At 37.5% G+C, this 24,092-nt stretch overlaps 2 long non-coding RNA genes across 2 annotated transcripts in view; both read right to left on the minus strand.

Moving 5' to 3' along the window:
- Window positions 1–22,557, minus strand: part of LOC116589187 — a 56,395-nt gene extending 33,838 nt beyond the window's left edge. Inside the window, exons 1-3 of the long non-coding RNA XR_004285232.1 lie at window positions 22,499–22,557; window positions 21,511–21,587; window positions 1,559–1,633 (exon numbers count right to left, since the gene is read on the minus strand). This is a non-coding gene — a long non-coding RNA (uncharacterized LOC116589187). The remainder of the gene's footprint in view (window positions 1–1,558; window positions 1,634–21,510; window positions 21,588–22,498) is intronic.
- Window positions 1,640–21,379, minus strand: LOC116589188. The gene is made up of 3 exons (XR_004285233.1): window positions 21,349–21,379; window positions 15,850–15,953; window positions 1,640–1,668 (listed from the first exon to the last, which is right to left on the minus strand). It is a non-coding gene; the product is annotated as an uncharacterized LOC116589188 (long non-coding RNA).
- Window positions 22,558–24,092: the final 1,535 nt, after the last annotated feature.

Here is a 24,092-nt window from a genome sequence, read left to right on the forward strand (position 1 = left end):
TGTTAACATGGAATAAAAAGAAATTAAATATAAGGCTTAGAAGGTAAATTTGAGGAAATCTCTCAGAAAGTATAATAAGGGGATACTGATATGGAAAATAGAAAAGTAAATTAGGGGATTTTAATAGATTAATAAAAGTTCTATAATCAAAAAAAATAGAGAAATGAAAGGAAGATATCAAATAAATTACAAAAGAAAAATTTCAAGAACTGAAAAATGTATTACAGATTTAAAGTTTCCATTGAAGGCTGAAACAAATGAAGAAAAAACTCATCAATTCATATAATAGTGAAATTTTAGAACCTGGAAAAAGAAGTAAGCTCAAAGACTGCTAGAGGAAAGAGAAGATCAAGACCAGTGATTAGTAATCATTTGGAGCTAGATTTTTGAACTGCAAAATCAGTAGCTATCATATAACAAAATGGTACTTTGAAAATTCTGAGGGAAAAGTCAGTTCAACCTAGAATTACACACAAAAAGCTATTATTAATCAAGGATCAGAAGGAAATAGAATGTGTTGTGGCACACAAGATCTCAAAAGTCCACTTTACATATATCCTGTCTCATGAAGTGACAGGAGGATGTGTTCTATCCAAGCAAGAGAGTAAACCAATAAAGAGGAAGACAGTAATAGATCCAAGCAATGGGAGATGAAAACAGGATCAAAAGGACATCCTAGTGCTGTGATGAAAAAAGATCCAGGATGAAAGCTATGTCTGAGGCTCAGGGGTCAAGTTCACATTATATCAGGTGGTTAGAGAATTCCACAAGAGATATTGATGAGAAAAAACAAAATAGTTACAATTCCTTATGGCTCGCCCATGCTAAGATAGTTTATTTTATATCTATGTAGGAATGCTAAGAGGAAAAAGTCATGATATTATAGAAAACCACATGAAAACACTAAGGCAATTATAAACTCTAGAAAAACAAAAATTTGTATGAGACAGTAAATATATCACATTCTCTATCTCAATTTGAATAATTTAAACATAATAATGATTACTGTAAACATGAAGAAAAAGAAAGTATGTATGTGTACATGTATAAGAGAGAAAGTATAAAAGAGTTAAATTTTCATCTCCATAAAAGAAAGACAAGAATTAGTTAAATGTAAAAATCATAAAATAGTAGTGTAAGCCTATTGTTTAAAAAATATTATGGTACATATAAAAAGAAACAGAAGAGTTGAAAGTAATTATCTCCACAAGGAAGCAGAACTCACAGGTAGGAAATAGTGGAGCTGAGGAAAAAAAGAAAATTAAGTTAAAAATTACATCATGATTTCCCCCAAATTCATGCCAATGCATACATACATATACATATATACATGTATATACATATATGTATGTATATACACACATATACATATATACATGTATATACATATATGTATGTATATACACTATATATAGTTGTATATAACTATGAAATATATATAACTAACTATATATTTAGTTTGAAAGAACTGATAAATTATAATACTTGATAACAGAAATAATTGAAAGTAATATCTACACATTGGATTATGTGTGCACACACATATATATATGCTCACCTAGATATGTACTGTTTAATGTTAGTCACGTGTGCTCTTGAGCACTAGAAATGAACTGGTCCAAACTGAGATGTGCTATAAATATAAAATATACACTGGATTTTGAAGGCCTGGTTTAAGAAAAAAAGATGTAAAATATCTCAATACTAGTATTTTCCACTTTAAAAATTTTTGATAAGAATATTTAACATGAGATCTACCCTTTGAAAAATTTTTAAGTATACAACCCTATATTGTTCCCTAAGGCATGATATTGTGTGGCAGATTTCCAGAAGTTTCTCACCTTGCAGAATTGAAACTTTATCTCTGTTGAACAAAATCCCCTTTCCCCTTCCCCTAACTCCTTGCAACCAACATTCTACTCTCTGCTTCTGTAAGTTTGAGTGTTTTAGGTACCTCATATAAGCGGAATCATGCAGTATTTGTCCTGTCACTGGCCCATTTCATTTAGCATAATGTTCTTCAGTTTCATTCATTTTGTCACACATGGTAGGGTTTCCTTCTTTTTTTAAATTTTATTTTATTTTATTATTTTTTTAAGGGTTTCTTTCTTTTTAAAGGCTAAAGAATATCTCCTTGTATGTATATGCAAACTTTCTTTCTTCATTTATTTATTGATATACATTTGGATTGTTTTCCTATTTTGGCTATTGTGAAGAATGCTGCAATGAAGATCATTAGTTCTATTCTTTTATTTTTTGCAAAAACATTATACTATTTCCCATAGTGGCTATACTATTTTACATTCCCACTAACGTGTACAAGGGTGAAAATTTTATTTTACAAACACAAATAAATGAAGGATGACTGGGTGACTCAGTTGTTAAACATCTGCCTTCAGCCCAGGTCATGATCCCAGGGTCCTGGAATTGAGTCCCACATCCAGCTCCTTGCTCATTGGGGATCCCACTTCTCCCTCTGCCTACCACTCCCCCTGCTTGTGTTCTCTCTCTCTGTCTCTCTCTCACAAACAAATAAATAAAATCTTTTAAAAAACCACGCACACACATGCACACACAGGGGTGCCTGGGTGACTGAGTGGGTTAAAGCCTCTGCCTTCAGCTCGTGTCCTGATCCCAGGGTGCTGGGATTGAGCCCCACATTGGGCTCTCTGCTCAGCAGGGAGCCTACTTCCTCCTCTCTCTCTCTACCTGCTTCTCTGCCTACTTGTGATCTCTATCTGTCAAATAAATAAATAAAATCTTAATAAAAAGAAAAGAAAAAGAAAAAACCACAAATAAATGGAAAGATATTCTATGTTCACTAATTGGAAGACTTATTATCTTTAAAATATCTATACTACCCACAGCAATTTATAGAAGCAATATTATCCCCATCAAAATCTCTATGGTATTTTTTATAAAAAATATAAAGGACCACCTTGAAATTCATATGGAAACAAAGAAGATCTTAAATATTCAAAGCTATCTTAAGAAAGAAGAACAAAGTTAGAGGTATCACACTCCTTTATTTCAAAATATATTACAAAGCTACAGTAATTAAACCAGCACGGCACCAGCATTAAGACAGACATATGGACCAATGGAAGAGAAGTCTAAAAGTAAACTCAAACAGAACTAAGCCTCAACCAGGGTATCAAGAACATCCAATGAGGAAAGGATAGTCTCTAACAAATGATGGACTAAAGGCTTAAACATAAGACTGGAAACTGTAAAACTCTTAGAAGAAAACAAAGATGGAAATCTTTGACATTAGTCTTGGCAATGTTTTTTTAGATATGCCATCAAACCATAAGCAACAAAAGCAAAAATAGACAAATGGAACCACAGCATACCAAAAAGCATTTGCATAAGAAAGGAAACCAACAAAATGAAGACAGCATTTCCAATGATTTTCCCATTTCTCAAAACCTCTATCTGCTAATGGGTCAATATCACTTCTCTATTTTTATATTGATTTAGTGGTAATATTTGTGATATATTGGGTTATGGAAAATAAATAATCCAATCTGTTTTACTTGCTACTTTTGCTTATTGTTAAATGTGGCTACCAGAAAATTTTAAATCATACATGTGGTACCCTTTCCACCATCTTGGAGCCTGTGGGGTCTCCCTGGGGACAGAACTAAAACAACAAATGTGTGTGGAAGGCTGTGGTCCAAGGCCATGTTTGCTGGCTATAAGCAAGGGTCTCCAGAACCAGAGGGAGCACACAGCCCTTCTTAAAATTGAAGGTGTTTATGCTCGAGATGACACTGAATTCTTTCTAGGCAAGAGATGCACTTACATGTACAACGCAGAGGACAACATAGTGTCTCCTGGTGGCAAACGGAACAAAATAGTGATGTGGGGAAAGTAACTCACACTCATGGAAACAGTGGCAAGGCTTGTGCTGAATTCCAAAGGAATCTTTCTGCCAAAGCCTTTGGCTGCAGAATCTGTGAGATGCTGTGCCCCTCAAGGACTTAAACTGCCTGTGAAGTAAATAAATAAAGGTGTGTATTTTCAATAAATAAATAAATAAATACAATTACATGCATGGCTTGTGTTATATATTTTTTCTTTGTTCCTTCAGCATAGAGACCATATTTTATCCATTTATAGATACTTAGAATGGTGCCTAGCATATTTGGGGTGATAAAAAAATTTGCCTAATAAAGTAATGAACATCACAATGATTTTTAGGATTGTGACTGTTCACGAGCCTCACTGCATGTAACAGAAAAATCTTGAAATAAGAGTGGTTTGAAAAATTCAGATGTTTATTTTTCACAAAAAAAAGAGGTTCAGAGCTAGGCTCCTGAGAACCATACCAAGACTCCACACATTTGAGAGGGACAGGGGCTCCTCCAGCTTTCTGCAAATCTTGCGTTTTCAAAGATGCTCGATCAGATACAGAGTTGTAAATGATGCCGAAGTAGACTACACGTAAATCTGTGTTTACCTCTGTTATAATCCATTTTAGTGCAAGAGCTTCTATGGGGGTGGGTAGATCACAGAAAGCATCCAGGTACATTGTTTTTGAAATATTTACACTTAACAGGGAAATGTTTTAACTTAGGTATCTAGAGGAATGTGTAGTTAGCATGTCTTCTAGTCTCTCCTTCAAATATCAGATGTTTCCAGCAAGCTATTGCCAAGGGCTGGATCAGAAGCAGGACTGAAATCTCCTAGGAGTGCTTGTAGAGCCTCTGTTTTGTGCTGTTGATTAAAGAGAGAGCCATATGCTTTAGGTAACAGGTGTGCAGGTGGCAAAGACGACATTCTGTTATGCAAATTTAGTATCCTAACTGGTATGCTAGCCCAGAAAAGGGGCTACCAGATTTGTGCACAACAGCTGATAACAGGGTGTCTGTGCAAAGGCAGCATTTACTCAAAAAAAGAGCCTTGAGTCAAGGCAAGCACTTGAACAAGAATTTGGTTGCAAATCCTTGCCCAAGGAACGGATGAGTAAGGTTTGGACTGGTAAAAGGCAGGTGGGACCATCTGGTCGTTTCCACCATAAAATACCCTATGCAGAGTCTGGGTAGGAGAATGAGTTTTAGAAGGATGGACCCTGAAGAGTTACCCCCAAGATATATTTCAAGATTCTGAATAAGTCAGACTGAGGCTAAGGATTTTGTTCTGTTTGAACATTGGATACAGTTCTAATATCTTCGGTGATTATAGTTTTTGTTTCTTTAATGTTCAGGTAGCCTGATAACAATTTTCACTCACAGTATAACCTGAATGTGTGGTATAAGTGCAACTCTTTTTATTTGTTTCTCTTTGTTTGTTTGTTTTTTTCTTTCCCCCAAGTCTTTCCCGGTTGTGTCATTCTACATCAAGCTTCTGGTTGGAAAGGATCCTCTCTCCACTTAGATGAACTGTATGGACTAGGTTCTTCAAGCTTGGCTGGTGCCACACTAAAGGATAAGAATTTGAGAAATCTTCTTTCAAGATAATGGTTTAGGTTGCTTGGCTTATGCTGTGTAACCCCTTGAGATGTCAGAAACTGAATGTTCCCACAGTATTTCTCTTTGAATCCCACTTGTAATATATTCTCTTCTTTCTTTAGGGAGATGGATTCCCAGAGAAGCCAGATGAAGGTCATTTATTTGTTAAGACAAATGAGGAAATTGCATTGAACTTTTAAAAAGCACATCCACCCTTTCAGCTAATCCCTACCTCCTTGATTCTAGAAGTTCATAGTTGGCATGATCTGGGATGCTTAGATCATAAGTCTTCTGAGAGCAGAGATCCTGGTTGTTGTTTCCCACTGTACACCAAGCTCCTCAGACACTACTTTGAGGACTCTGTAATCAACCAGTAAATATTTTTTGAATGAATGAATAAACCATGAAGAAGTTGGAATCTATACCCAGATGGAACAGATTAACCCAAAGATGACTCACATTCATCTAAGTCCAAGAAAATTCATTCCCTGTAATGCTAAAAAGAAAGTAGATGTGGACCATTGAACAGATGAATCATAGACCAATGAGTCTCCAATTTGGGGCAGATGCAGAACATTCCAGATTAATTGTGTGGATTGCAATTTGAAAATATTCTGAATGCACTATGACTGAAGAGAACATTAGGGGAATTAACTTGGCAAAAACTGGAGGCCATCCAAAAAATGGTATAAAACTTGACAAATGGAGAGTCAAGATGGTGGAGGAGTAGCAGACTGAGAAGACATCAGGTCGCAGGAGTTCAGCTAGATAGTTATCAAACCATTCCAAACACATACAAACCCAATAGGAGATCAAAGAGAAGAAGAGCAACAATTCTAGAAACAGAAAATCGACTACTTTCTGAAAGGTAGGACGTGCAGAGAAGTGAATCCAAAGCTACAGGGAGACAGACTGCAGTGGGAGGGACTGGCTCCCGGCAAGTGGTGGAGCAATGGAGCACAAAATCCGAACTTTTAGAAGTCTGCCCCACTGAGGGATGGCAATCCAGAGGCTAAGCGGGGGTGGAGCTCTAGCGGGGACAGTGTGGTCTCAGGTACCACAGGGTCACAGAAGGATCAGAGGTGTCTGAGTGTGGCAGAGTTGCCAGGTATCAGAGCGGGGAAGCCAGCAGCAGAGATGGAGCTGAGGAGTGAGCTCTCAGCTTGGGGTTCCCTTAAACTATGATCTGTGACACAATTGGGTCACTGCTCTTTGAGCAGGAGCCCCACAAGTGGCAGATCTCAGGAGACTTATATTCCTCCTCTAGAAGAAGCAGCTCTGGAACATGTGGCAGGAATCTGCTGGGTTTGGTGACTTCAAGCGGGCCGTGGGCCAGAGATAGAAATGCTGGGTGAGCTCCAAGCGTGGCGGGAGACCAGGGAGACAGGAGGGACTGATAGATTTTCTCTGAGGGCACATGAGGAGCAGGGCCCAAGCTCTCGGCTCCTCTGGGTGGGAGACTGGGCAACCGCCATCTTCATTCCTGTCCTCCAGAGCTCTATGGAATGCGTTCAGTGAACAAAACCTCCAGATAGCGAACACGAGCAGATGGCTTAGCCCAGCCCCTAGCAAGGGTGGTGCAATTCTGCCTCCCGCAGAGACATTTGAGAATCACTACAACAGGCCCCTCCCCAGAAGATCAGCAAGAACATCCAGCCAAGACCAAGCTTACTGATCAAGGAGAGCAGTGGAATTCCAGAGAAGGGGAAAGCAAAGCAGGGAATTCTTGGCTTTCTCTCCATGATTCTTTAGTCTTGCAAAGTTAATTAAATTTTTTAAATTTTACTTTTTTCTTATTCTAATTTTTTTAAACTTTGAGGAAAAATTTAAAAACTTTTAAAGTTTTTAAAAGTTTTAAAACTTTTAATGTTTTTTAACTAGTTTATCATAACAATACCTTTCTAAAAAAATATTTTTGAGCCTTCATTATTATAGTCATATTATATCCTTCATTGTACCTAACTTCATTTTTGTAGCTAACATAAATTATATCTAACTTTATTTTTTGTATATATATATATATAGGTTATACATATAACCTATATGTATATTTTTGGGATATAATTCTTCTAACAGATCAAAATATACCCTAAATCTAGCACAGGGCTTTGTTCTAGTCTCTAGCCTCAGCAAATTCTCTCCACTTTCTTTTTCTTTCTTTTCCAACCAACTTACCTTATCAATTCCTTTTTTAGAACTTTTTAAAAATATTTTTATCTTTATAGTCATATTCTATCCATTCATCATGTTTACCATTATTTTTGTATATATATAATTTTTCTTTCTTTAAAATTTTGGGAGGTAGTTTCTTCTAAGAGACCAAAATACACCCAAAATCAAGTATCAAGTGGGTGGCTCTGTTCTATTCACCAGTCTAATATATATATATATATATATATACATATATATATATATATATACACACACACACATATATATAAATTTTTTAAGTATATATATACATATGTATACTTAAAAATTTAAAAAAAATTTTTTTTTACTCCCTTTCTTCTCCTCCCAATTTGGGGGTCTCTTCTGATTTGGTAAACATACATTTTTCTGGGGTCTTTGGCACCTTTTTAGTATTTTATTCTCTTGTTCATATATTCTTATCTGGATAAAATGACAGGGCAGTAAAAAGTCACCACAAAAAAAAAAGAACAAGAGGCAGTACCAAAGGCTAGGGACCTAATCAATATGGACGTTGGGAATATGTCAGATCTAGAGTTCAGAATGATGATTCTCAAGGTGCTAGCTAGGCTCAAAAAAGACAAAGAAGGTTTTAGAGAAACCCTGTCTGGAGAAATAAAATCCCTTTTCTGGAGAAATAAAAGAACTAAAATCTAACCAAGCTGAAATCAAAAAAGGTTTTAATGAGGTGCAGTAAAAAATGGAGGCTCTTACTGCTGGGATAAATGAGGCAGAAGAGAGAATTAGTGATATAGAAGACCAAATGATGAAGAATAAAGAAGCTGAGCAAAAGAGACAAGAGAGACAAACAACTGCTGGACTACGAAGGGAGATTTCAAGAGATAAGTGATACCATAAGATGAAACAATATTAGAATAATTGGGATTTCAGAAGAAGAAAGAGAGAGGAGGGCAGAAGGTATATTGGAGAGAATTATAGTAGAGAATTTCTTTAATATGGCAAAGGGAACAAGCATCAAAATCCAGGAGACACAGAGAACCCCCCTTGAAATCAATAAAAATGGGTCCACACCCCATCATCTAATAGTAAAACTTACAAGTCTTACCAACAAAGAAAATCCTGAAAGCAGCTCCAGAGAAGTCTGCAACATACAATGGTAAAAATATTAGTTTGGCAGCAGAGTTATCCACAGAGACCTGGCAGGCCAGAAAGAACTGGCATGATATATTCAGAGCACTAGTTGAGAAAAACATGCAGCCAAGAATACTATATCCAGCTAGGCTATCATTGAAAATAGAAGGAGAGATAAAAAGCTTCCAGGACAAACAAAATCTAAAAGAATTTGCAAACACCAAATCAGCCCTACAGGAAATATTGAAAGTGGTCCTCTAAGCAAAGAGAGAGCTTAAAAGTAGTAGAGCAGAAAGAGACAGAGACAATATACAGTAATAGTCACCTTACAGGCAATATGATGGCACTAAATTCATATCTCTCAATAGTTACCTTGAATGTAAATGGGCTCAATGCCCCAATCAAAAGACACAGGCTATCAGAATGGATAAAAAACCAAAACCTATCAATATGCTATGTACAAGAAACTCATTTTAAACACCCAAACACCTCCAAATTTAAAGTGAGGGGGTGAAAAACAATTTACCATGCTAAATGGGCATCAAAAGAAAGCTGGGGTGGCAATCCTTATATCAGATAAATTAGATTTTAAGCCAAAGACTATAATAATATATGAGGAAGGACACTATGTCATACTCAAAGGGCCTTTCCAACAAGAAGATCTAACAATTTTAAATACTTATGCCCCTAACATGGGAGCAGCCAACTATATAAACGAATTAATAACAAAATCAAAGAAACACATTGACAATAATACAATAACAGTAGGGGACTTTAACACCCCCCTCACTGAAATGGACCAATCATCCAAGCAAAAGATCAACGAGGAAATAAAAGCCTTAAGTGACACATTGGACCAGATGGACATCACAGATCTATTCAGAACATTCCATCCCAAAGCAACAGAATAGCGTTGGTGGTATAGTGGTGAGCATAGCTGCCTTCCAAAGCAACAGAATACATATTCTTCTGTGGTGTACATGGAACATTCTCCAGAATATATCACATCCTGGGTTACAAATCATGTCTCAACCAGTACCAAAGATTGGGATCATTTTCTGCATATTTTCAGACCACAATGCTCTGAAGCTAGCGCTCAATCACAAGAGTAAAGTTGGAAAGAACCCAAATAAATGGAGACTAAAGAGCATCCTACTAAAGGATGAATGGTTCAATCAGGAAATTAAAAAAGAATTGAAAAAATTTATGGAAACAAAAGATAATGAAAACACAACTGTTCAAAATCTGTGGGACACAGCAAAGACAGTCCTGAGAAGAAAGTATATAATGATACAAGTCTTTCTCAAGAAACAGGAAAGGTCTCAAATACACAACCTCACCCTATACCTAAAGGAGCTGGAGAAAGAACAGCAAATAAAGCCTAAACCCAGCAAGAGAAGAGAAATAATAAAGATCAGAGCAGAAATTAATTAAATAGAAACAAAAAGAACAGTAGAGCAAATCAAGGAAACTAGGAGCTGGTTTTTGTTTTATTTTGTTTTGTTTTTTAGGAGCTCGTTCTTTGAAAGGATAAGATAGATAAACCCCTAGCCACACTTATCAAAAAGAAAAGAGAAAGGACCCAAATAAATAAAATGATGAATGAAAGAGGAGAAATCATAACCAACACCAAAGAAATACAAACAATTATATGCAACTATATGCCAGTAAATTTGACAATCTGGAAGAAATGGATGCATTCCTAGAGATGTATAAACTACCAAAACTGAACCAGGAAAAAACAGAAAACCTGAACAGACCCATTACCAGTAAGAAGATTGAAGCATTCATCCAAAATCTCCCAACAAACAAGAGCCCAGGGCCAGATGGCTTCCCAGGGGGAATTCTACCAAACATTTAAGGAAAAATTAATACCTATTCTCCTGAAACTGTTCCAAAAAATAGAAATGGAAGGAAACTTCCAAACTCATTTTATGAGACCAGCATTACCTTGGTTCCCAAACCAGACAAAGACCCCATCAAAAAAGAGAATTACCAACTAATATCCTTGATGAACACAGATGCGAAAATTCTCACCAAAATACTAGCCCTTAGGATTCAACAGTACATTAAAAGGATTATTCACCACGGCTAAGTGGAATTTATTCTAGGGCTGCAAGTTTGGTTCAACATCTGCAAATCAATCAATGTGATACAATACATTAATAAAAGAAAGAATAAGAACTATATGATACTCTCAATAGATGCTGAAAAAGCATTTGACAAAGTACAACATCCTTTCCTGATCAAAACTCTTAAAAGTGTCAGGATAGAGGGTACATAGCTCAATATCATCAAAGCCATCTATGAAAACCCACAGTGAATATCATTCTCAATGGAGAAAAACTGAGGGATTTTCTGCTAAGGTCAGGAACATGGCAGGATGTCCATTATCACCACTGCTATTCAACATAGTACTAGAAGTCCTAGCCTCAGCAATCAGACAACAAGAATAAATTAAAGGCATCCAAATCAGCAAAGAAGAAGTCAAACTCTAACTCTTTGCAGATGATATGATACTATATGTGGAAAACCAGAAACTCCACTCCAAATCTGCTAGAACTTGTACAGGAATTCAGTAAATGTTCAGGATATAAAATCAATGCTCAGAAATAAGTTGCATTTCTATACACCAACAACAAGACAGAAGAAAGAGAAATTAAGGAGTCGATCCCATTTACAATTGCACCTAAAACCATAAGATACCTGGGAATAAACCTAACCAAAGAGGCAAAGAATCTGAACTCAGAAACCTATAAAGTATTCATGAAAGAAATTGAGGAAATGGGAAAATGTTCCATGCTCATGGATTGGAAGAACAAACATTGTGAAAATGTCTATGCTACCTAAAGCAATCTACACATTTAATGCAATCCCTATCAAAATACCATCGATGTTTTTCAAGGAAATGGAACAAATAATCCTAAAATTTATATGGAGCCAGAAAAGACCCCAAATAGCCAGAGGAATGTTGAAAAAGAAAACCAAAGTTGGCGGGATCACAATTCCAGACTTCAAGCTCTATTACAAAGCTGCCATCATCAAGACAGTATGGTACTGGCACAAAAACAGACACATAGATCAATAGAAAGGAATAGAGAAATGGACCCAGAAATGGACCCTCAACTCTATGGTCAACTAATCCTCGACAAAACAGAAAAGAAAGTCCAATGGAAAAAAGACAGTCTCTTCAACAAATGGTGTTGGGAAAGTTGGACAGCCATATGCAGAAAAATGAAACTGGATCATTTCCTTACACCACACACAAAAATAGACTCAAAATGGATGAAAGACCTCAATATGAGAGAGGAATCCATCAAAATCCTTGAAGAGAACACAGGCAGCAACCTCTTTGACCTCAGCCACAGCAACTTCTTCCTAGAAACATTGCCAAAGACAAGGGAAGCAAGGGCAAAAATCAACTACTGGGACTTCATCAAGATCAAAAGCTTTTGCACAGCAAAGGAAACAGTCAACAAAACCAAAAGACAACTGACAGAATGGGAGAAGATATTCACAAATGGTGTATCAGATAGATAAAGGGCTAGTATCCAAAATCTATAAAGAACTTATCAAACCCAACACCCAAAGAACAAACAGTCCAATCAAGAAATGGGCAGAGGACACGAACAGACATTTCTGCAAAGAAGACATCCAGGTGGCAAAAGACACATGAAAAAGTGCTCCACATCACTTGGCATCAGGGAAATACAAATCAAAACCACAATGAGATACCACTTCACACCAGTCAGAACGGCTATAATTAACAAGTCAGAAAATGACAGATATTAGTGAGGATGCGGAGAAAGGGGAACCCTCCTACACTGTTGGTGGGAATGCAAGCTGGTGCAACCACTCTGGAAAACAGCATGGAGGTTCCTCAAAAAGTCGAAAATAGAGCTACCCTATGACCCAGCAATTGCACTGCAGGGTATTTACCATAAAGCTACAAAGGTAGTGATCCAAAGGGGCACATGTACCCAAATGTTCATAGCAGGAATGTCCACAATAGCCAAGCTATGGAAAGAACCTAGATGTCCATCAACAGATGAATGGATAAAGAAGATGGGAGATATACACACACACACACACACACACACACACACACACACACACACAAGGGAATACTATGCGGCCATCAAAAGAAATGAAATCTTGCCATTTGCAATGACATAGATGGAATTAGAGGGTATTACGCTGAGTGAAATAAGTCAATCAGAGAAAGACAATTATCATATGATCTCCCTGATATGAGGCATTTGAGAGGCACAGTGGGAAGTATGAGGGATAGGGAAGGAAAAAATGAAACAAGATGGGATTCGGAGGGAGACAAACTGTAAGAGTATCTTAATGTCACAAAACAAACTGAGGGCTGCCAGGGGGAGGATGGTAGGGAGAGGGTGGGGTTGGGTTATGGGCATTGGGGAGGGTATGCGCTCTGGTGAGTGCTGTGAAATGTGTAAGCCTAATGATTCACAGACCTGTACCCCTGGGGCAAATAATACATTATATGTTAATTAAAAAAAAAAACTTGACACACACACACTCACACACACACACACACACGGTTACACACAATCTGAATTATATCAGCGGATTGTCTCAAAGTCAATATCCTAGTTGTGCTGTTACACTATAATTTTATAAAATGTTACCATTGGAGGAAACTGAGCCAATTGTACGAAGACTCTATCATCTCTCAGAATTGCATGTAAACCTATAATTATTTCAGTATAATTCCAATAAAAGCAAAAAATAATAGTACTAAAAAGAGAGAAGAGACCATTGTGAGATGGTCTGCCAAGGATACGGCCATGGACACCAAAAATTGGGGGCCACTAAATTAACATGGGGACACAGCAAGTCTGACTATATTTGTGGGAGTTTTCTCAGCTTTAGATGATGGAGCAGATGCTTAAAATGCATATTTTCTCTAGAGTTAAAATTAGTAGCCATAAAATTTTAAGAGATCATGAGTTTCAAGTCCAGGGATTTAAGGTCAAGAGAAAGAATTCATGAAGGCAAGGAAGTCTGATGCTCCTAGTACCCTTTTAGCAGGGGTAACATCAGAGGGGGCCACTCTTCCTATTTCCTTATTGTTGGCCCTGATAGTTCAACTTAATAGTCACTCTGACGTTTATGTAATCCAGTTTTGGAAAAGGATGTTTTTCTTTTTAACCTTGCCAGTTTTTACCTTTTCCTTCTTAAAAGTCTTTGTTAGGAGTACCTGGGTGGCCCAGTCAGCTGAGTGTCTGACTCTTGGTTTTGGCTCAGGTTATAATTTCAGGGTTGTGAGATCAAACCCTGCCTCTGGCTCTGCACTCAGTGGGAAGTCTGCCTCAGATTCTCTCTCTCTCTCTCTCTCTCTCACTCAGAAATCAAATAAATAAATAAATAAATACGTCTTTATTGAACTGAAATATAGGATTATCCAAAGAGGGCAGTCAAGAAGGGTTTATCTATAGTTTATTTGTCATTTTTGACTAGGTGAACTGAGGTAGATACCTTGAGACCATGCTTCAAATCTTTTAACTCCTGTAATATTATTAGCTTTCTAATTTCATAGTCTCACATACGTAGTTTTGTGTATGATCAGATTCATCCAACTTTAGTGTTGTTTTCTTGTAATTAGTGTTAGATATGACAAGATAGGAAATTCCTTCAATTTGATCCCATAACAAAATCAACATTTTCATTTGTCTGTTGTCTTTTAAAGCTGTCCATATATGTATTCAATTTTTATATATTTGTAGCAATATTATAACCCCAATTTTAAGTTATTTATTTTTACTTAGCATTATACCCCCTGATTCTCCATTTGTGTTCTATGGATTCATTCAATTAACATTTTTAACTATTAATAAGCACCTGCCATTGTGGTTAGGGTAAGTTTAAGGGGGAATGTTCTTTTAATCCAATTTAATGTCTTTTAATCCAATTTAAAATACTTATTTTGAAAATAGAGGGGGGAAATGAAAATAGAGAAAAGCAAAGATGTAAAGATTACTTAATAGTCAGTGATAATCCCTCTTGACTAGAAATATAAGTGAAGTCTAACCCATGTTCACCAAATTTGCCATCAGTGAGTCATGATGCAATTCATTTAGCCCTTGTGAATTCATGCAGACATGTCTGGTGAAATGATCAAGAGGGATGAATCTTCACTCTTCTTGTTTTCTGTAGATGAAATTTTAAAGAACCATTGCCAAACCTGTCATTCAATCTCCCAACAAGTGTTCAGTCAGCTAGTGTATGCTGAAAACTGTCAAAGGGATTCCACACATTAAAGGAATCTGTGTGCCCATTAGGGGCAAGGATTGATATATAATGATAGGCCAGGCTGATCCCATCAGGAAGCTGGACTAAGATGTGGAGTCCATTCTCGCTATCTGAATAAAATGAATTCTGTTCACCTAGATAACCTTCTAATGACAGTAAAAATCAATCCAGCCAGAGGCTTTGCTTCCACTAGACTTCCTTGGCCTTGAAGCTTGAGAATGCAAGGCAGAAATGAAGATTCACATGAGGAAGGATATTCTGAAACATAGTGCATTCTGTAAACGGGTGACATTAAAGTCTAAAAGAAACATTATAAAGTCTATTATATGTTTGCTTTTCTATTTTGCCTCATTTAAGAACAAGATGATTCGTCATCTGAAGGCACTTTCTTAGACCCTGTCACTGTCAGGAAAAAAAAAAAAGACAGTATTTCTCTTTGAGGACTTAACCTTAAATGGCTCTCTAGTTGCTGACCTATAGTTGGCTAAGCCTAGCTTCTCAGAGCCAGACAAAGCAGTAAAGGGAAGAACGTGGACCTATCAGTCTATCTGCAGAAGGAAGGTCTTGCAAAGAAATCATACAGATGCAGGGCAAGAGAGTGTTCTGTGACTGCTGAGAAAAAGATTGGCTGAGGGTTTGGGTTAAGCTTCCCAGGGAGAGAGGAACAGAACAATTTGCCTGAGAGTTTGTACTGATGAAAATGTTATCACACAGGATTCTACCTCATGAGGAGAATATTGGTTAAAACCTTGACACTTTTATTCGGTTTGCTTTCAGTGTGATAGCCTCTTGCTCATCCCCAGGAGGGCCTGTAGAAGACCCTGACCTTTCTTACCTGGACTCCTTGACTCAATTTCCTCTCTTGAGAGGTGAGATTAGTGTTATTTGGATGTGCACAGCATCTGAGTCCTTGAAGGGCTGCACAATTCTGGGCTGGTTCTGGTTGTGAAAGAAAGGAATAGGTCTTTTATAGAGAGGAGTGTCAGGACACCTTAGCTGTTTTATCTTAGAGATACCCCAGGGATGGACTGCATCTTCAGTTCTTTCTTGTTCCTTTTTATGTTGATAAAAGAGGATAGAGAAATTGGTATACAGGACTTTTGAAGTCTAGGTTTTGCAAGAAGAGATTCCATTTACCCAGGTTTTTGTTTGAAAGACTGGAAGTTGTTAAGAGGATTCGAATACCATTATCAACTGTGTTCTTGTCTCTCTGAGGCTGAGGACCATAGATTTGTTTCTAAAATAAAATCTGATGGAATGCTATTATTGATAGGTGCTTTCTGGAAGTGAATGCACATATACTTCTTTCTCAGTCCATGACATGGGCTTACTGAGAGGCGTGGATGATGCTACAAAATATATAGAGAAAATTTTGAGTTTCAGTGTACACTTTCTGGTAAGGTAAAGGCCGATAGTCCTAGGTTATAGACTATTTTCCCAAGGGCTCATCTGAGCGACAGCTGCAGCTGGTCTCTTGTTCTCCTAGCAGAATATTTTGGCCTGTAATTTTTCTTGCCAAGAGCTATGATTTTAGATGTGGAGGTATCAGCCTTCCTCAGGAGACCATCTCTGTGATCCGGGCATCTTTTAGATCTGTTACAGATGACCTGACTCCCTGTAGCCACTACAATAACAAAACAAGCCCCATATTCACTAAAACAGCTAACAGTTCAAAAGAAATGTCCCCGTCACTAATGTGAGCAAGTTCCATTTGATTTAAAACCAACCAACCAACCAACCAACCAACCAACCAACCAACTAATCAACCAATCAACCATCTATTAATACTGTGAAGGACAGGTTGAAGCCATAAACTCAAGTCTTTGGTTGAGATTTCCAGTGGAGGTCTCCAAGGAGCCTGGTGATTCAGTTAGCTGATGGGAGCTGATTTAAAGCTACAATGTAATAAACCTGCAAGGGAAAAGCAATTTACAGCATGGAGTGAGATCTGGGCATGGGCAGATGATTCAGCTAATTTCTCTGTTGGGTCAGCTGCATTGAAAATTTGGACCAAGAAAACAGGTATTTTTTTTCTTCTCACTGAGATCCTCATCCCCCTTTCCCCTCTACTCCATAGGACCATGAAGTTGTTTGACTTGCTTTATAGGCTAAAGGTTAAAAAGTGAGGGTTTATTGATCTTACTTCCAACAAAACATCTTTCATTTTCATTAAATAATGAGCCTAAAATCTGGTATGTTGCAAGTAATACACTTGTACTTTGCATCTTTACAATGTGTTAAACATGCAGTTAAGATGAAGCTAATTTCTCAAGCTCTTTTAGAGACTGCATGAATTATTTGAATCAAACTACAACACAAATTCAGACATCAAAGAAAAAAAATCCTCAGAAAAATACATAGTCTGGATTCTCAAATATTCATGAAGCTGAAACTTTTTTCATATTCTTTCTCCTTATAAGAGTATCAGGTTATCAGTAGAAATAATTTTAAGATTTAGGAAAAGATAAAGAGGAAGGTAAAACTTAACTTGAATCCACTTATAATAATAACATAAAAAAATACCTAGGAATAAATTCAACAAAAGAAGTGTAAGTTTATATACTGAAGACTAAAAGGCATTGTTGAAAGAAATTAAAGGAAATCTAACTAAATGGAAAAAAATCCCATGTTCATGGATCAGAAGACTTAGTATTATTAAGGTGATACTACTCCCCAAACTGATCTACAAATTCATTGTGACCTGTATTAGAATCCTAGCTGCCTTTTGTTGGGCAGAAAGAAATAAACCGAACCCAGAATTCAGATGGAAATTTAAGAAATCCAAACTAGCCAAAAGAGTCTTGAGAAAGAAAAACAAAGTTTAAAGAATCATACTTCCCAATTTCAAAATTTAATACTAAGCTACAATAATCAAGATGGTAAGGTACTTGTGTGAGTCTAGACATACAGATCAATGGAATAGCATTGAGAGTACAGAATTAAACTCTTATATTTGTGAATTTGTGATCAACTGATTTTTAATGGTGGTGCCAAGATCCCCCTTAATAGGGGAAAAACAGTCTTTTCAACAAATGGTGATTGGACAACTGGATATCCATGAAAAAGAAGGAAATTTAACTCTTTGCTCAAACAGTATACAAATATTAACACAAAATGGATTGTAGACCTAAATATAGCAACTAAACTATAAAACTCCTTGAAGAAAACATAGGCATACATTTTATGACCTTAGATTAGTCAATGAACTCTTAGATACAACATCTAAAGCACAAGCAACAAAATAAAATATAATGGAACTTAATCAAAATTTAAAACTTTTGTGCTTCAAACAACACTATCAAGAAAATGAAATGGGAGAAAATATTTGAAAACATGTATCTGAAAGGGATTTTATATAGACTATATAAAGAACTTCTATAACTCATTAATAAAAAGACAAATAACCTAATTGAAAAAAGGTCAAAAGATCTGAATAGACATTTCTCCTAAAAGGACATATATGCCTTCTTAGGATATATGGTGGGTTCAGTTCTGGACCACTGAAATAAAGCAAGAATTACCAAAATGTGACAGAGAAACATGAAATGAGCAAATGATCCAGGAAAAAATGGCACTGACAGGCTTGCTTACTGCAAGATGGCCACAAACCTTCAACTTGTAAAAAATGTGGTATCTGTAAAGTGCAATAAAGCAAAGCCTGTACAAATGGCTAGTAAACACATGAAAAGATGCTCAACATCCTTAGTCATCTGGGAAACATATATCAAAACCATAATGCAATACCATTTCACATCCCCTAGGATGGCCAATATAAAAATGACAGATAAGTAACAGATGTTGGGGAGGTTGTGGAGATATTGGAACCCTCATACACTGCTGGTGGGACTTTTAAATGATGCAGCCACTTTGGAAAGCAGTTTGGTAGTTCCTTAAACTGTTAAACATAGAGTTATTTTGTAGTTCAGCAATTCTACTCCTGGGTATAGACCCACGAAAATTGAAAATACATGTCCATGTAAACGTGCACACAAATGTTCACAGAAGAATTATTTTAATAGCCAAAATGTAGAAATAATAAAAAAAGTGTCTACCAACTAATGAATGGATAAATAACAATGTGAGATATTCAGGCAGTGGAATGCTATTCTACAACAAGAAGAATAGAAGTATTACTACATGGTGCAATATAGATGAACTTGAAATGAAAGAAGCTAGTCACAAAAGTCTATACATTGTCTGATTCTATTTCTATGTTATTTCCAGAAAAGGCAAATCCACAAGTCAGAAAGTAGATTAGTGATTGCCAGGGTCTGGGTATAGGGGACAATGGGAGAGTGGCTGTAATGTGTACAGAGTTTCCTTTTGGGATAATGGAATGTCTTAATACTAGGTTTTGTTGATAGTATATAACTCAGTGGGTATGCAAAAAAAATCAAATTTTATACTTAAAAAGATGAACTTTACAGTACGTAAATTATATCTCAATAAAGTTTAAAAAATGAGTTAGTCATCACTTTTAAATCAAGGTGGCACTTGTGAGAAAACAAAACAAAACAAACAAACAAAGAAAACATAAGTCAATCTGAGACCAATAGAGCTAACCACTATTAACATGGGGAGGATACATATGTACCTTTGTCATACACACATGCACACGCACACAAACACACTCACATTATTTTCACAAATTTTTGACCACGCAGTTTGCTTCTTTCAAGTAACAGCATAGCCTTTGCTCCAGGAACACCATATAGTTTTCTTTTTTTTTTTTTTTTAAAGATTTTATTTATTTATTTGACAGAGAAAGATCACAAGTAGGCCGAGAGGCAGGCAGAGAGAGAGAGAGGATGAAGCAGACTCCCTGCTGAGCAGAGAGCCCGATGCGGGACTCGATCCCAGGACTCTGAGATCATGACCTGAGCCGAAGGCAGCGGCTTAACCCACTGAGCCACCCAGGCGCCCACCATATAGTTTTCTAAAGCAGGGTTTTCCCAAAAGGTAGGAAGAGTAACACTGGGGTTACTCAGGCTGATTTTAGCTAAGACTCAGTTGAACATTTTGTTATTTTAATACTTCCCTGTTTAGGTTACTGGGTGCTGAAAAATATAATCAACGCATCAAACGCATGTCATAGATACCCTCATTTAATATAAGGATGGGTGGGAATATGTGCTTTAAAACTTGAGTCAATTTAAAGAAATGTATTAAGTATAGAATAGTAGAGCCAAACATTGGGGGAAAAGTAGTACTGAAATAGCCAGTTTGAAAAAAACTCTTCCAAAATATTATTTTTCACTGCATCTTAGTATTGTGCTGCACGGATCTAACATCACTCAATCTCTATTGATAGGCCACTGGGTTACTTGCAACTAGGAGTTATTATTCTGGTGAATCTCTCCATGGCCCAGTTGGTGCCCTGTTTGCCATGGCTGGCCAGTGGTGGGTCACTGAGGAGGAAGAAGCCAATGAAGGAGTTTCTAGTGATTCCCGAAAGCAGACTCCTTTGGTAAAGGTGTAGGTGTAGGTTCAGAATGTAAATTTACCCAATGGATGCACTGAGGATATCTGAAAGCTACATATTCTCATGGTAAGGAAGGAGAAAAGAAGGCTGGCCAACAGTCATCATGAATTAAACCACTCCCCTTCCCCTTTGTGCCCCTCACCCCCACACCCTGTCCTCTCCAGGATTTATAACCTAATGGGTCCTGAACCAGTGATCAGGACAACTTGGGGCTGTTCCCACAAGAGACCCTCTCTTTTCCTTTCATTGCAATCTTTTTCCTTCCACACCCTCCCCAAGCAAATGGGCTCAGAACAGCAAGCCCATTTTGTAAAACCAGCTCTTAGAAGGACAAAATGCCTGATCTGTGTTTAAAAGGCAACACCATGTATTTAGAAATAACCTGCTTTCAGGAAATTCAGAACAATCTTCTTAAAGTTATGCTGGAGCTAGCCAATTTCTCTTTTAGGGTCACTTGTTTGTATTAATAGAAATCCATCTGCATAAAGTGACAGTCTACGTTCCTGTTCCCCCGCCTGTCACCAGATGGAGACTTGGTCAATGTGGGATGCTGTCTTTCACACAGATGCCAGCATATATAAAAAGACAAGTTATTGGTGGAAATTATAATAGATGGAGATTAGGACCATTCTAAAACAGACTTGGATCCCTGCTTTTGACACAGGAAATGTTGTTTACACCATTTCAGTAGGATTGCCTAAAATATACCAGTTCCACGCTAAAGATAATTGCTTACACTACTTACTAACAGATAATGCATTCTTCTGAGTAAGTTTAAAAAAAAAAATTAAAAAAAAAAGAAACTCTTCCAGCTAGCATTTATTTATTTATTTATCTTTTTTTTTTACTCACCTTTGCTTGACGATGGAGTTTTGTTTCTCTTTCTTTCTTTCTTTTTTAATTAGTAAAAATAACAGAAGGAAGCAGGAGATGGCATGCCCTTCTTGGAGGCAGATGACTGGAAAGGGCAATTCTTTCCCTCTTGCTCTCTGTACCCAACCCCAGGCTACTTACTGACTCTGCTAAGTCCAACAGCTACTGATACCCATGGGCAGCTGGATGCAAATGGGGCCCGAAGCTCTGGTAGAGTCCTGGCAGAGGAGCGAAGGAAATGGTGTGCAGATTTCATCACAATGGCCTCACCAAGAATCTGGGAAAATGAATCTAGCCCACGTGCTGAGGACCAGAAAGCAGCTGATCCTGGGAAGAGTGACACCTTCTCCCACCCCATTTTGTACCATGCTAGGAGCCTCCCACCTTTTGTTTCCTGGAGGATCCTGCTCTACAAACAGACCCATGATTCCCAGGTACAGCCTCCCTGGCTTCTGGAGGTTCTCAGTCCATTTTTCAGACTTCCCTGCTCTGCCCCATCACAGCCCACCTGTCCAGAGTTCTCATGATCCATCCAGAATCTTGACAGCCCTCTGTTTCCTCAACTCCAGAGTTTTTGTTGGAGGATCCAGAATTGGCCAGGGTTACCTTTGACCATAGAAACAATTACAGCAGATTAGCTTTGTAACCGGAACTCCAGAGGAGACAGCAGCCTCAGACCTCTGAATCTGCCCTACGTCATCACGCATGACCTGCTCTATCATCCTCAATGTTTGGTTTTCGTCTTTGTGGTTACGAGATGGCTTTTTTCCAGCCATGGACGTCATATCTGTTCCCAGGCAGGTTGAGAGATGAATGGCTAAAGGCACAAGTCAGCTGAGTCTGTCCTTCTTATTTTATCAAGAAAAGAATAATTTCAGCAAGTGTCTCCCAGAAGACTCTTTGCTTTCAACCTACTGTCCAATACTGAGTAACAGTGCCACCTCTGTCTTAAGACAGTTTGAGGAAATGAATTTTTTTCAAAGATTTTATTTATTTACTTGATAGAGAGAGAGAAAAAAAAAAAAAACAAGCAGGTGGAGGGGCAGAAGGAGAAGCAGACTCCCTACTGAGCCAGGAGCCGGGAGAAGCAGGCTCTCAGGACTCGATCCCAGGGCCCTGGGTTTATTACCCGAGCCGAAGGCAGATGCTTAACCAACCGAGCCATGCTGGGCATCCTGGAAAGTGAATGTTTTGACCTGAGTACTTTGTAGCCCCTGACAACATTTGGGCTCTATTATGAGGAAGACAAATAGAATAGATATTGAGTTATACGACAACCAGCCAGCCACCTCCACCACAAACCAAGTCCAAGGGAAACACTGGACAACTTGAATAATGATGCTTCCATGTGCTTGACTTCCTGTGTTACTTCTACCTGGAAGTTCCTATACCCACCTCTGATGAGAACTTTCTTGACATTGCTGGTGACTGGAATCCTTAATCCCTCTAGACACAACGTTGGCCTGTTGGTTAAAGCCCTCAGCAGTCAAACCCCTTGCTAGTTCCTATTAAGTTCCCCCCATTAAGTTTAATCCCTTTAAGTTCTGTGACATTTGCTTCCTGTTCTTTTCCAACCATTTCACACCGGTCTCAAGCAAGCTCACATCTTGTGGCCAGGACTACAGGAGTTCATGACAATAGAGTCTCACACATGGTGGGAAGCCATGAGGATTGGAGGAATCCAGGAGAGTTTAATTTGTAGAAGGAGGCATAGAAATACTGGGAGCTAAGATATTGGAATGATAAGAGTTTTCCATTTTTCCTGAACCTTCCATCCCATATCCAGAGGCAATCTTTTGGTTTGTTTCTGGAATGTCCTGCAGAAAATTTCTGTTTACAAACATATATGGCAGAATTGTCCTAAATGTGATGTGGCTGGGTGTATACTAAACACCTGTTCTGTGACCTGCTATTTTTCAATGAACGGTATATCTTGGATATTTTTCCATGCCAGTTCATAAAGCTCTGCCTAAATCTACTTGGCATTAGATGAAGTACCAAAATTTCTTAAACTATTCTCATACTGAAGGACATTTACTTGCTTCCAGTTGTTACCCATAATGCTGCAGTGAACAGTTTTCCACAATGGACTTTAATCACCTCTGTGAGTATGTGTGTTGGACAATTTCCTACAAGCTTAACAGAAATTCACATTTATTGAAAAGAATGAAATTGGGATTGTCCCAGAAAATCTTGGTTGCATAGGCACAATAATTAAAACTATTTTCTGCTCACAAACAGCTCTGTAGATCTAAGTGAGAACTGATTTTCCCATTCACTACAAGCTACAATCGAAAGCCCAGGAAAATTCCTCTCTCTTTTGGTTTCTCCTTAGGGAACATTTCAATGATATTCCTTCCCCAGAAAAATCCACAAGTTAATAAAAAAAAAATAAGATTTCTTAGTATTATACTTTTGTAAAGTGCAGAGCATTAGTGGGCATGGAGATTTTAATAATTCAAAAGGGAAAACAAAACAAAACACTTAGCCTGAAAATAGTCAGAAGACAACCAAAAGTGGTATGGGCTTTCTTTCTCTGTTTACTATACTGAAGGATGCCATTTTACTAGAAAATTTGGGCAGGAAGGTATCATTTTAATAGTAAAAGAGAACTGCACATATCATGCATATAGTTACAAATTTGTATAACTTTTTAAATTAACAGGAGAGTTTGAAGATATTTTATTCGTGCTATAGGTCAGTCTGTGACTCTGGTCTCCTAT

The sequence above is a fragment of the Mustela erminea genome, chromosome 4, assembly GCF_009829155.1.
Source record: "Mustela erminea isolate mMusErm1 chromosome 4, mMusErm1.Pri, whole genome shotgun sequence".
NCBI classification, from domain to species: domain Eukaryota; kingdom Metazoa; phylum Chordata; class Mammalia; order Carnivora; family Mustelidae; genus Mustela; species Mustela erminea.